Source organism: Hypanus sabinus, unplaced genomic scaffold, assembly GCF_030144855.1.
Source record: "Hypanus sabinus isolate sHypSab1 unplaced genomic scaffold, sHypSab1.hap1 scaffold_649, whole genome shotgun sequence".
Classification (NCBI taxonomy): domain Eukaryota; kingdom Metazoa; phylum Chordata; class Chondrichthyes; order Myliobatiformes; family Dasyatidae; genus Hypanus; species Hypanus sabinus.
This window is the reverse complement of record NW_026781505.1, coordinates 97501-107500: the sequence shown is the minus strand read 5'-3', so window position 1 is coordinate 107500 and position 10000 is coordinate 97501.

Here is a 10000-nt window from a genome sequence, read left to right as displayed (position 1 = left end):
GTGGGGAGGCCCGTACCGCCTGTCGACCACTCCTAGGTGGTCGAGAAAAACGCCTCCCCATATATCTCCGGGAACCCCGCCAATGCCCCCGTACAGAAATTGCATGTGTCAAAGGGGCGGCCGAATCTGACCCCGGCGGCCGGGTCTCTGGAACTCCGGGCCGGCAGCGGCCGGCAAATCCGTCCCGCATCGGGACTTCCGAAGCAGAGTCGGTTAACGAATTGCACGCGGGTAAATGGTTAACCGCAGCCCGGGTCCGGACACCTGGCTCCCACACGACCCGTCTTTGGGGGAGGTGGGTGGGTGGGCCAGCTACAGCAGCCTCGCGAGGGCTTGGCTGTGGGCTCCCCGGTTGCCGAGCTGCAGTGTGCCGGCACAGACGAGCGCGTTGGGCTGGCTGGCTGGCTGGCTGGGTCAGCGTCTTCGCCGGTATTCGCAGAAGGTGCTAGCAGGTCCAGGGGCGAATTAGCCGCGCGCCGCTGCGGGACCGACGTACGCCCAGTTACAAAGACTGGGCGTTTTAGGGTGAGGGTGAGGGTTAGGGTTAGTTAGGGCTAGTGTTAGGGTTAGGGCTGGCGTCAGGGTTAGGGTTAGGGTTAGTGCCAGGGTTAGGGTTAAGGTTTGGCTTGTGCTCCTGGCAGGTCCCCGCGCGCCATAGCTCGGCGGGCTGCCGCGAGGGGGCGTCTTCGGAGGGCCGTGCCGGCCGAGGGGCGGCTCCTCCGTCGGGACTACAGGAGGTCGCACCGCCCATCGCAGTCCTCGGCAGACGTCGGAATTATTCCAAGTCCCGCCGCATTAGGGTTGGTTAACGACTTGTCCCGGCCGGGCTGGTTAACGACTTGTCTCGCCGACGTTGGTTAACGACTTGTCCCGGCAGGGCTGGTTAACGACTTGTCTCGCCGCCGTTGGTTAACGATTTGCCAGGGCCCGGTCGGGCAACCCGATTGCCCGCCCGGGGATTGGGTTCGGGCTAGGGTTAGGGTTAGGGTTAGGGTTAGGGTTAGGGTTAGGGTTAGGGTTAGGGTTAGGGTTAGGGTTAGGGTTAGGGTTAGGGTTAGGGTTGGGGCTAGGGTTAGGGTTAGGGTCAGGGTTGGGGCTAGGGTTAGGGTTAGGGCGGGGGTTAGCTTTAGGGTTAGGGCTGGGGTTAGGGCTAGGGTTGGGGCTAGGGTCAGGGCTAGGCCTAGGATATGGGTTGGGGCTTGGGCTGGGGCTAGGGCTCGTGCTATGGCCAGGGTTAGTTTTAAGGTTTGGGTTGTGCTCCTGGCAGGTCCCCGCGCGCCATAGCTCGGCGGGCTGCCGCGAGGGGGCGTCTTCGGAGGGCCGTGCCGGCCGAGGGGCGGCTCCTCCGTCGGGACTACAGGAGGTCGCACCGCCCATCGCAGTCCTCGGCAGACGTCGGAATTATTCCAAGTCCCGCCGCATTAGGGTTGGTTAACGACTTGTCCCGGCCGGGCTGGTTAACGACTTGTCTCGCCGACGTTGGTTAACGACTTGTCCCGGCAGGGCTGGTTAACGACTTGTCTCGCCGCCGTTGGTTAACGATTTGCCAGGGCCCGGTCGGGCAACCCGATTGCCCGCCCGGGGATTGGGTTCGGGCTAGGGTTAGGGTTAGGGTTAGGGTTAGGGTTAGGGTTAGGGTTAGGGTTAGGGTTAGGGTTAGGGTTAGGGTTAGGGTTAGGGTTAGGGTTGGGGCTAGGGTTAGGGTTAGGGTCAGGGTTGGGGCTAGGGTTAGGGTTAGGGTTGGGGTTAGCTTTAGGGTTAGGGCTGGGGTTAGGGTTAGGGTTGGGGTTAGGGTTAGGGTTGGGGCTAGGGTCAGGGCTAGGGCTAGGATATGGGTTGGGGCTTGGGCTGGGGCTAGGGCTCGTGCTATGGCCAGGGTTAGTTTTAAGGTTTGGGTTGTGCTCCTGGCAGGTCCGCACGCGTCATACCTCGGCTGGCTTGCCGCGAGGGGACGTCTTCCGAGGGTCGTGCCGGCCGAGGGGCGGCTCCTCCGTCGGGACTACAGGAGGTCGCACCGCCCATCGCAGTCCTCGGCAGACGTCGAAATTATTCCAAGTCCCGCCGCATTAGGGTTGGTTAACGACTTGTCCCGGCCGGGCTGGTTAACGACTTGTCCCGGCCGGGCTGGTTAACGACTTGTCTCGCCGACGTTGGTTAACGATTTGCCAGGGCCCGGTCGGGCAACCCGATTGCCCGCCCGGGGATTGGGTTCGGGCTAGGGTTAGGGTTAGGGTTAGGGTTAGGGTTAGGGTTAGGGTTAGGGTTAGGGTCAGGGTTAGGGTTAGGGTCGGGGTTGGGGTTAGGGCTCGGGTTAGGGCGGGGGTTAGGCTTAGAGCTGGGGTTAGGATTAGGGTTAGCGTTAGGGTTAGGGCTGGGGTTAGGGTTAGCGTTAGGGTTGGGGCTAGGGTCAGGGCTAGGGCTAGGATATGGGTTGGGGCTTGGGCTGGGGCTAGGGTTAGGGTTAGGGTTAGGGTTGGGGTTGGGGTTAGGGTTAGGGTTAGCGTTCGGGTTGGGGCTAGGGCTCGGGTGAGGGCGGGGGTTAGCTTTAGGGTTAGGGCTGGGGTTAGGGCTAGGGTTGGGGTTGGTGTTAGGGTTAGGGTTAGCGTTCGGGTTGGGGCTAGGGCTCGGGTTAGGGCGGGGGTTAGCTTTAGGGTTAGGGCTGGGGTTAGGGCTAGGGTTGGGTCTAGGGTCAGGGCTAGGCCTAGGATATGGGTTGGGGCTTGGGCTGGGGCTAGGGCTCGTGCTATAGCCAGGGTTAGTTTTAAGGTTTGGGTTGTGCTCCTGGCAGGTCCGCACGCGTCATACCTCGGCGGGTGGCCGCGAGGGGACGTCTTCGGAGGGCCGTGCCGGCCGAGGGGCGGCTCCTCCGTCGGGACTACAGGAGATCGCACCGCCCATCGCAGTCCTCGGCAGACGTCGAAATTATTCCAAGTCCCGCCGCATTAGGGTTGGTTAACGACTTGTCCCGGCCGGGCTGGTTAACGACTTGTCCCGGCCGGGCTGGTTAACGACTTGTCTCGCCGACGTTGGTTAACGACTTGTCTCGCCGACGTTGGTTAACGACTTGTCCCGGCCGGGCTGGTTAACGACTTGTCTCGCCGACGTTGGTTAACGACTTGTCTCGCCGACGTTGGTTAACGATTTGCCAGGGCCCGGGCGGGCAACCCGATTGCCCGCCCGGGGATTGGGTTCGGGCTAGGGTTAGGGTTAGGGTTAGGGTTGTGGTTGGGGTTAGGGCTCGGGTTAGGGCGGGGCTTAGGCTTAGAGCTGGGGTTAGGATTAGGGTTAGGGCTGGGGTTAGGGTGAGCGTTAGGGTTGGGGCTAGGGTTAGGGTTAGGGTTGGGGTTAGCTTTAGGGTTAGGGCTGGGGTTAGGGTTAGGGTTAGGGTTCGGGCTAGGGTCAGGGCTAGGGCTAGGATATGGGTTGGGGCTTGGGCTGGGGCTAGGGTTAGGGTTAGGGTTAGGGTTGGGGTTGGGGTTAGGGTTAGGGTTAGCGTTCGGGTTGGGGCTAGGGCTCGGGTGAGGGCGGGGGTTAGCTTTAGGGTTAGGGCTGGGGTTAGGGCTAGGGTTGGGGTTGGGGTTAGGGTTAGGTTTAGCGTTCGGGTTGGGGCTAGGGCTCGGGTTAGGGCGGGGGTTAGCTTTAGGGTTAGGGCTGGGGTTAGGGCTAGGGTTGGGGCTAGGGTCAGGGCTAGGCCTAGGATATGGGTTGGGGCTTGGGCTGGGGCTAGGGCTCGTGCTATGGCCAGGGTTAGTTTTAAGGTTTGGGTTGTGCTCCTGGCAGGTCCGCACGCGTCATACCTCGGCGGGTGGCCGCGAGGGGACGTCTTCGGAGGGCCGTGCCGGCCGAGGGGCGGCTCCTCCGTCGGGACTACAGGAGGTCGCACCGCCCATCGCAGTCCTCGGCAGACGTCGGAATTATTCCAAGTCCCGCCGCATTAGGGTTGGTTAACGACTTGTCCCGGCCGGGCTGGTTAACGATTTGTCTCGCCGGCGTTGGTTAACGATTTGTCTCGCCGACGTTGGTTAACGATTTGCCAGGGCCCGGTCGGGCAAACCGATTGCCCGCCCGGGGATTGGGTTCGGGCCAGGTTTAGGGTTAGGGTTAGGGCCAGGGCTAGGGTTAGGGCTGGGGTTAGGTCTAGGGTTAGGGTTAGGTTCAGGGTTAGGGCTGGGGTTAGGTTTAGGGTTAGGGCGGGGGTTAGGGTTAGCGTTAGGGTTAGGGCCTGGGTTAGGGTTACGGCTGGGGTTAGGGTTAGGGTTAGGGCTAGGGCTAGGATATGGGTTAGGGCTTGGGCTGGGGCTAGGGCTCGTGTTATGGCGCTCGGCCAAAACTACGGCTTCCGCCGAATTCAAAACCTACAAGGTCCCGCGGCGGGGAGCAGCCGGGGGACGTGTTGGGAGCGACGTTCGGACCGAGGGGCGGCACTTTCGGAGGGTGGACCGGAGGTCGGTTAACCAATCGTCACGAGCCGGGGAACGGAAGAACTGTTCGCGCCGGGCTGCTGCCTAAGTCTTTGTCCTGTTCTGCCCGTCAGCACCGGACCCGGTCGGTTACCGCAGTGCCGGCTCGGGTCTGGTTAACGACTTGTCCCGGCCGGGCCGGTTAACCATTTGTCTCGCCGACGTCGGTTAACGATTTGTCCCAGCCGGGCCGGTTAACCAATTGTCACGAGCCGGCGCGAACGGAAGAACTGTCCGCGCCGGGCCGCTGCCTAAGTCTTTGTCCTGTTCTGCATGTCAGCACCGGTCCCGGTCGGTCACCGCAGTGCCGGCTCGGGTCTGGTTAACGACTTGTCCCGGCCGGGCCGGTTAACCATTTGTCTCGCCGAAGTCGGTTAACGATTTGCCTGAGCCCGGTCGGTTAACCAATTGTCACGAGCCGGCGAACGGAAGAACTGTCCGCGCCGGGCCGCTGCCTAAGTCTCTGTCCTGTTCTGCATGTCAGCACCGGACCCGGTCGGTTACCGCAGTGCCGGCTGGGGTCTGGTTAACGACTTGTCCCGGCCGGGCCGGTTAACCATTTGTCACGCCGAAGTTGGTTAACGACTTGTCCCGGCCGAGCCGGTTAACCATTTGTCTCGCCGACGTCGGTTAAGGATTTGCCTGAGCCCGGTCGGTTAACCAATTGTCACCGAGCCGGCGAACGGAAGAACTGTCCGCGCCGGGCCGCTGCCCAAGTCTTTGTCCTGTTCTGCATGTCAGCACCGGACCCGGTCGGTTACCGCAGTGCCTGCTGGGGTCTGGTTAACGACTTGTCCCGGTCGGGCCGGTTAACCATTTGTCACGCCGAAGTTGGTTAACGACTTGTCCCGGCCGAGCCGGTTAACCATTTGTCTCGCCGACGTCGGTTAACGATTTGTCCCAGCCGGGCCGGTTAACCAATTGTCACGAGCCGGCGCGAACGGAAGAACTGTCCGCGCCGGGCCGCTGCCCAAGTCTTTGTCCTGTTCTGCATGTCAGCACCGGTCCCGGTCGGTCACCGCAGTGCCGGCTCGGGTCTGGTTAACGACTTGTCCCGGCCGGGCCGGTTAACCATTTGTCTCGCCGACGTCGGTTAACGATTTGCCTGAGCCCGGTCGGTTAACCAATTGTCACCGAGCCGGCGAACGGAAGAACTGTCCGCGCCGGGCCGCTGCCCAAGTCTTTGTCCTGTTCTGCATGTCAGCACCGGTCCCGGTCGGTCACCGCAGTGCCGGCTCGGGTCTGGTTAACGACTTGTCCCGGCCGGGCCGGTTAACCATTTGTCTCGCCGAAGTCGGTTAACGATTTGCCTGAGCCCGGTCGGTTAACCAATTGTCACGAGCCGGCGAACGGAAGAACTGTCCGCGCCGGGCCGCTGCCTAAGTCTCTGTCCTGTTCTGCATGTCAGCACCGGACCCGGTCGGTTACCGCAGTGCCGGCTGTGGTCTGGTTAACGACTTGTCCCGGCCGGGCCGGTTAACCATTTGTCACGCCGAAGTTGGTTAACGACTTGTCCCGGCCGAGCCGGTTAACCATTTGTCTCGCCGACGTCGGTTAACGATTTGTCCCAGCCGGGCCGGTTAACCAATTGTCACGAGCCGGCGCGAACGGAAGAACTGTCCGCGCCGGGCCGCTGCCTAAGTCTTTGTCCTTTTCTGCATGTCAGCACCGGTCCCGGTCGGTCACCGCAGTGCCGGCTCGGGTCTGGTTAACGACTTGTCCCGGCCGGGCCGGTTAACCATTTGTCTCGCCGAAGTCGGTTAACGATTTGCCTGAGCCCGGTCGGTTAACCAATTGTCACCGAGCCGGCGAACGGAAGAACTGTCCGCGCCGGGCCGCTGCCCAAGTCTTTGTCCTGTTCTGCATGTCAGCACCGGACCCGGTCGGTTACCGCAGTGCCTGCTGGGGTCTGGTTAACGACTTGTCCCGGCCGGGCCGGTTAACCATTTGTCACGCCGAAGTTGGTTAACGACTTGTCCCGGCCGAGCCGGTTAACCATTTGTCTCGCCGACGTCGGTTAACGATTTGCCTGAGCCCGGTCGGTTAACCAATTGTCACCGAGCCGGCGAACGGAAGAACTGTCCGCGCCGGGCCGCTGCCTAAGTCTCTGTCCTGTTCTGCATGACAGCACCGGACCCGGTCGGTTACCGAAGTGCCGGCTGGGGTCTGGTTAACGACTTGTCCCGGTCGGGCCGGTTAACCATTTGTCACGCCGAAGTTGGTTAACGACTTGTCCCGGCCGAGCCGGTTAACCATTTGTCTCGCCGACGTCGGTTAACGATTTGCCTGAGCCCGGTCGGTTAACCAATTGTCACCGAGCCGGCGAACGGAAGAACTGTCCGCGCCGGGCCGCTGCCCAAGTCTTTGTCCTGTTCTGCATGTCAGCACCGGACCCGGTCGGTTACCGCAGTGCCTGCTGGGGTCTGGTTAACGACTTGTCCCGGCCGGGCCGGTTAACCATTTGTCACGCCGAAGTTGGTTAACGACTTGTCCCGGCCGAGCCGGTTAACCATTTGTCTCGCCGACGTCGGTTAACGATTTGCCTGAGCCCGGTCGGTTAACCAATTGTCACCGAGCCGGCGAACGGAAGAACTGTCCGCGCCGGGCCGCTGCCTAAGTCTCTGTCCTGTTCTGCATGACAGCACCGGACCCGGTCGGTTACCGAAGTGCCGGCTCGGGTCTGGTTAACGACTTGTCCCGGCCCGGCCGGTTAACCATTTGTCACGCCGACGTCGGTTAACGACTTGTCCCGGCCGGGCCGGTTAACCATTTGTCACGCCGAAGTTGGTTAACGACTTGTCCCGGCCGGGCCGGTTAACCATTTGTCACGCCGAAGTTGGTTAACGACTTGTCCCGGTCGGGCCGGTTAACGATCTGCCAGGGCCCGGTCGGGAACTCGATTGCCCGCCCGGGGACTGTTGTCTTGCTCCACCGCACGGCCGGGGGGGTCGGTCGGCACGGCTAACGAGCCGTCCGAGAACTGCCGGTTAACCAGTTGCCCGGTGGCAATTCGTTAACTGAGTCCGCTCCGGAAGTCTGGATGCGGGTCGGATTTGAGGGTCGTAGCCGGGCAGGAGTTCCAGAGGCTCGGCAGCCGGGGTCAGATACGGCCGCCCCTTTGACACATGCAATTTCTGTACGGGGGCATTGGCGGGGTTTCCGGAGATTTACGGGGAGGCGTTTTTCTCGACCACTTAGGAGTGGTCGACGGGCGTTACGGGCCTCCCCACTTCGTTAACCCGGGCCGCGCGGCGGTATTTCCGCACGCTTCCCAAGGTCGCCCGTATGGATTTTCGGACGAATTCCCAATGGCGGAAGTCAGTCAGCGGGACGTATCCGCAGGCCCAAGCCGACCGAGGGGCAGCATATACGGGCTGACTACCGGTGCTCGGGCCGCCGAATCGAAACCTTGCCCGAATGATTTTCTGACAAAGTCCCGCGGCGGGGAGACGCGAGGGGACGAATTCGGAGGGTCGTGCCGGCCGAGGGGCGGCATTTTCGGTGGGACTACCGCAGGTCCCTCCGCCAAAAATAGGGCTACGGCCCGATCGAAAATCTGACAAAGTCCCGCTGCGGTGAGCCGCGAGGGGACGTATTCGGAGGGCCGTGCCGGCCGAGGGGCGGCATTTTCGGTGGGACTACCGCAGGTCCCACCGCCGATCCGAGACCTTGGCAGAAGTCGAAATTATTCCAACTCGGAAGTCGGAATGAAGGCTGATTCGGGGCCCTGCTGCCGGCCGAAGCGGACGATGCACGGCGGCACTACCGGAGGGCCGACCGCCGACAGAGGCGCGTGCTCCCGGCGCCGCGCCGGTTAACCAATTGACGGCGGAAGTCTGTGAAGGTCGGATCCAGCCCGTCGGGCGGGCCCGAGGTGCGACGAGGCCGGCGTGAGCTCCGGGCGTCTTACCGCCGGTTTGACACACGTCATTGTTGTACGGTCAGTCGCGGCGCCGGTTAACCAGTTAGGCCCGGAGAGCGCTATGAAGGTTGCATTTGCCCCGCCTGGCCGGGCCAAGGTACGACCTGCCCGGCAGGACTTCCGGCAGGCGTCCCGCCGACTTGACACATGCAATTTCTGTACGGGGGCATTGGCGGGGTTCCCGGAGATTTTCGGGAACACGTTTTCCAGAGGCACTTAGACGGATTTCCAGTGGTACGGTTGACACACGAGACAGACAGACAACACAACACACACAGTGCGGAGGCCGAAGTGAACCTTCGGGGGTTATTTCGGACTCAGTAAGCGGGAGGCCAGGCGAGCTCCGACTTACAGTGATTTATAGACAGAAAAGGCTTTTGAATGCTTACCGAGGTGAAGGCAGACGGGAAGTCCGAGGACGCGCCAGGGGCTCCGGACAGGGTCTGAGCGGGAACCGTGGGCGACGGCCGGCAGACCGACGGGTAGCCAAAAGCCTTTTAGGAGGGGAGCACGCACTTTGTGTGACGGAGACTTGTGTGGGAACCAGCCTGCCACGGGTGCCCTCGCGAGTGTCGTCTGCGGAGACCTCTGTTCCCCGATCGATGCGGCTTGGTCGGTCCTACCTTTGGGAGAGGCCGAGTGGAAGCGACGGTCTCGACACGTGCGGCGAACTTCCACGCTCGGCTCGTTACCATCTCCGGAGGTGGGTTGATGGGTCTGCCGCGGGGCGGCCCGATACCGACCGAGGTCTTCATGCTTCGGACGGAATTGGACGTTGGGCATTCGCACGTTTGCACCGCGATCGATCAGCCGGATTCCCCCGCCGGCGGACGAGACTGCTGCGCCCACGAATGACGGGGGCCGGGCGGGCGGCCGTCGACCATCCCGAGAAGGCAGGCACACACGCGCTCCATACCTAGGCGGTGAAGGTGCGGACCTCACCGGAGCGGACGACGGGGCGGGATGGCGAGGCGCTCACCGGCGCGGCGTTGGCCCCGGGCCGTCGGAGGCGAGCGGCGACCGTCGACCGTCCCGAGAGCCAACTCGGCAGGAGCGGTGCGGGTGCGGACCCCACCCAGCGACGCGGCTCGAGAGGGGGCGGCGCGGCGCCGCGACGAGCATGGCCCCGAGAGTGCAGGGGACGGGCGCGCCGGCCGCAGCAGCACTCTCTCGCGCCGCACAGGCAAGGCGAGAGAGTCGGGGGAAGTCCGAAAACTAGAGTGGCAAGAGATGCCCGTGCAGCCACGCAACCGAAGCGTTGATCCTCGGTCACGAACGAGAGGGAGGAGAGGCCCTGCGCGTGCGGTGGCCCCGACCGACGGCCGGCCGGTGTGCGATTCACTCGAGGTCGGGCGACACCCGCGCGTCCCCTCCCCGCTCCCGCAGAGGCCGGAGACGTCCGGTCGCCACAGCGGTCCGCGTGCAGCCTCCGGTTCCGCGAGAAGGCCAGTCTCCTCGGGGCGAGGAGAGCCTCAACTCGGCGAGCGGTCCGGCGGGCGGTGCAGAAAGTTGTCGGTACGTTTCTCGGCATTCGCACACGAATCCGGAGAGTGAGAAAGGGGTGTCCGCGACGCGTACGTGGGCCAGGGGCGCGTGCGGCGGAGCGACACCCAGCGGA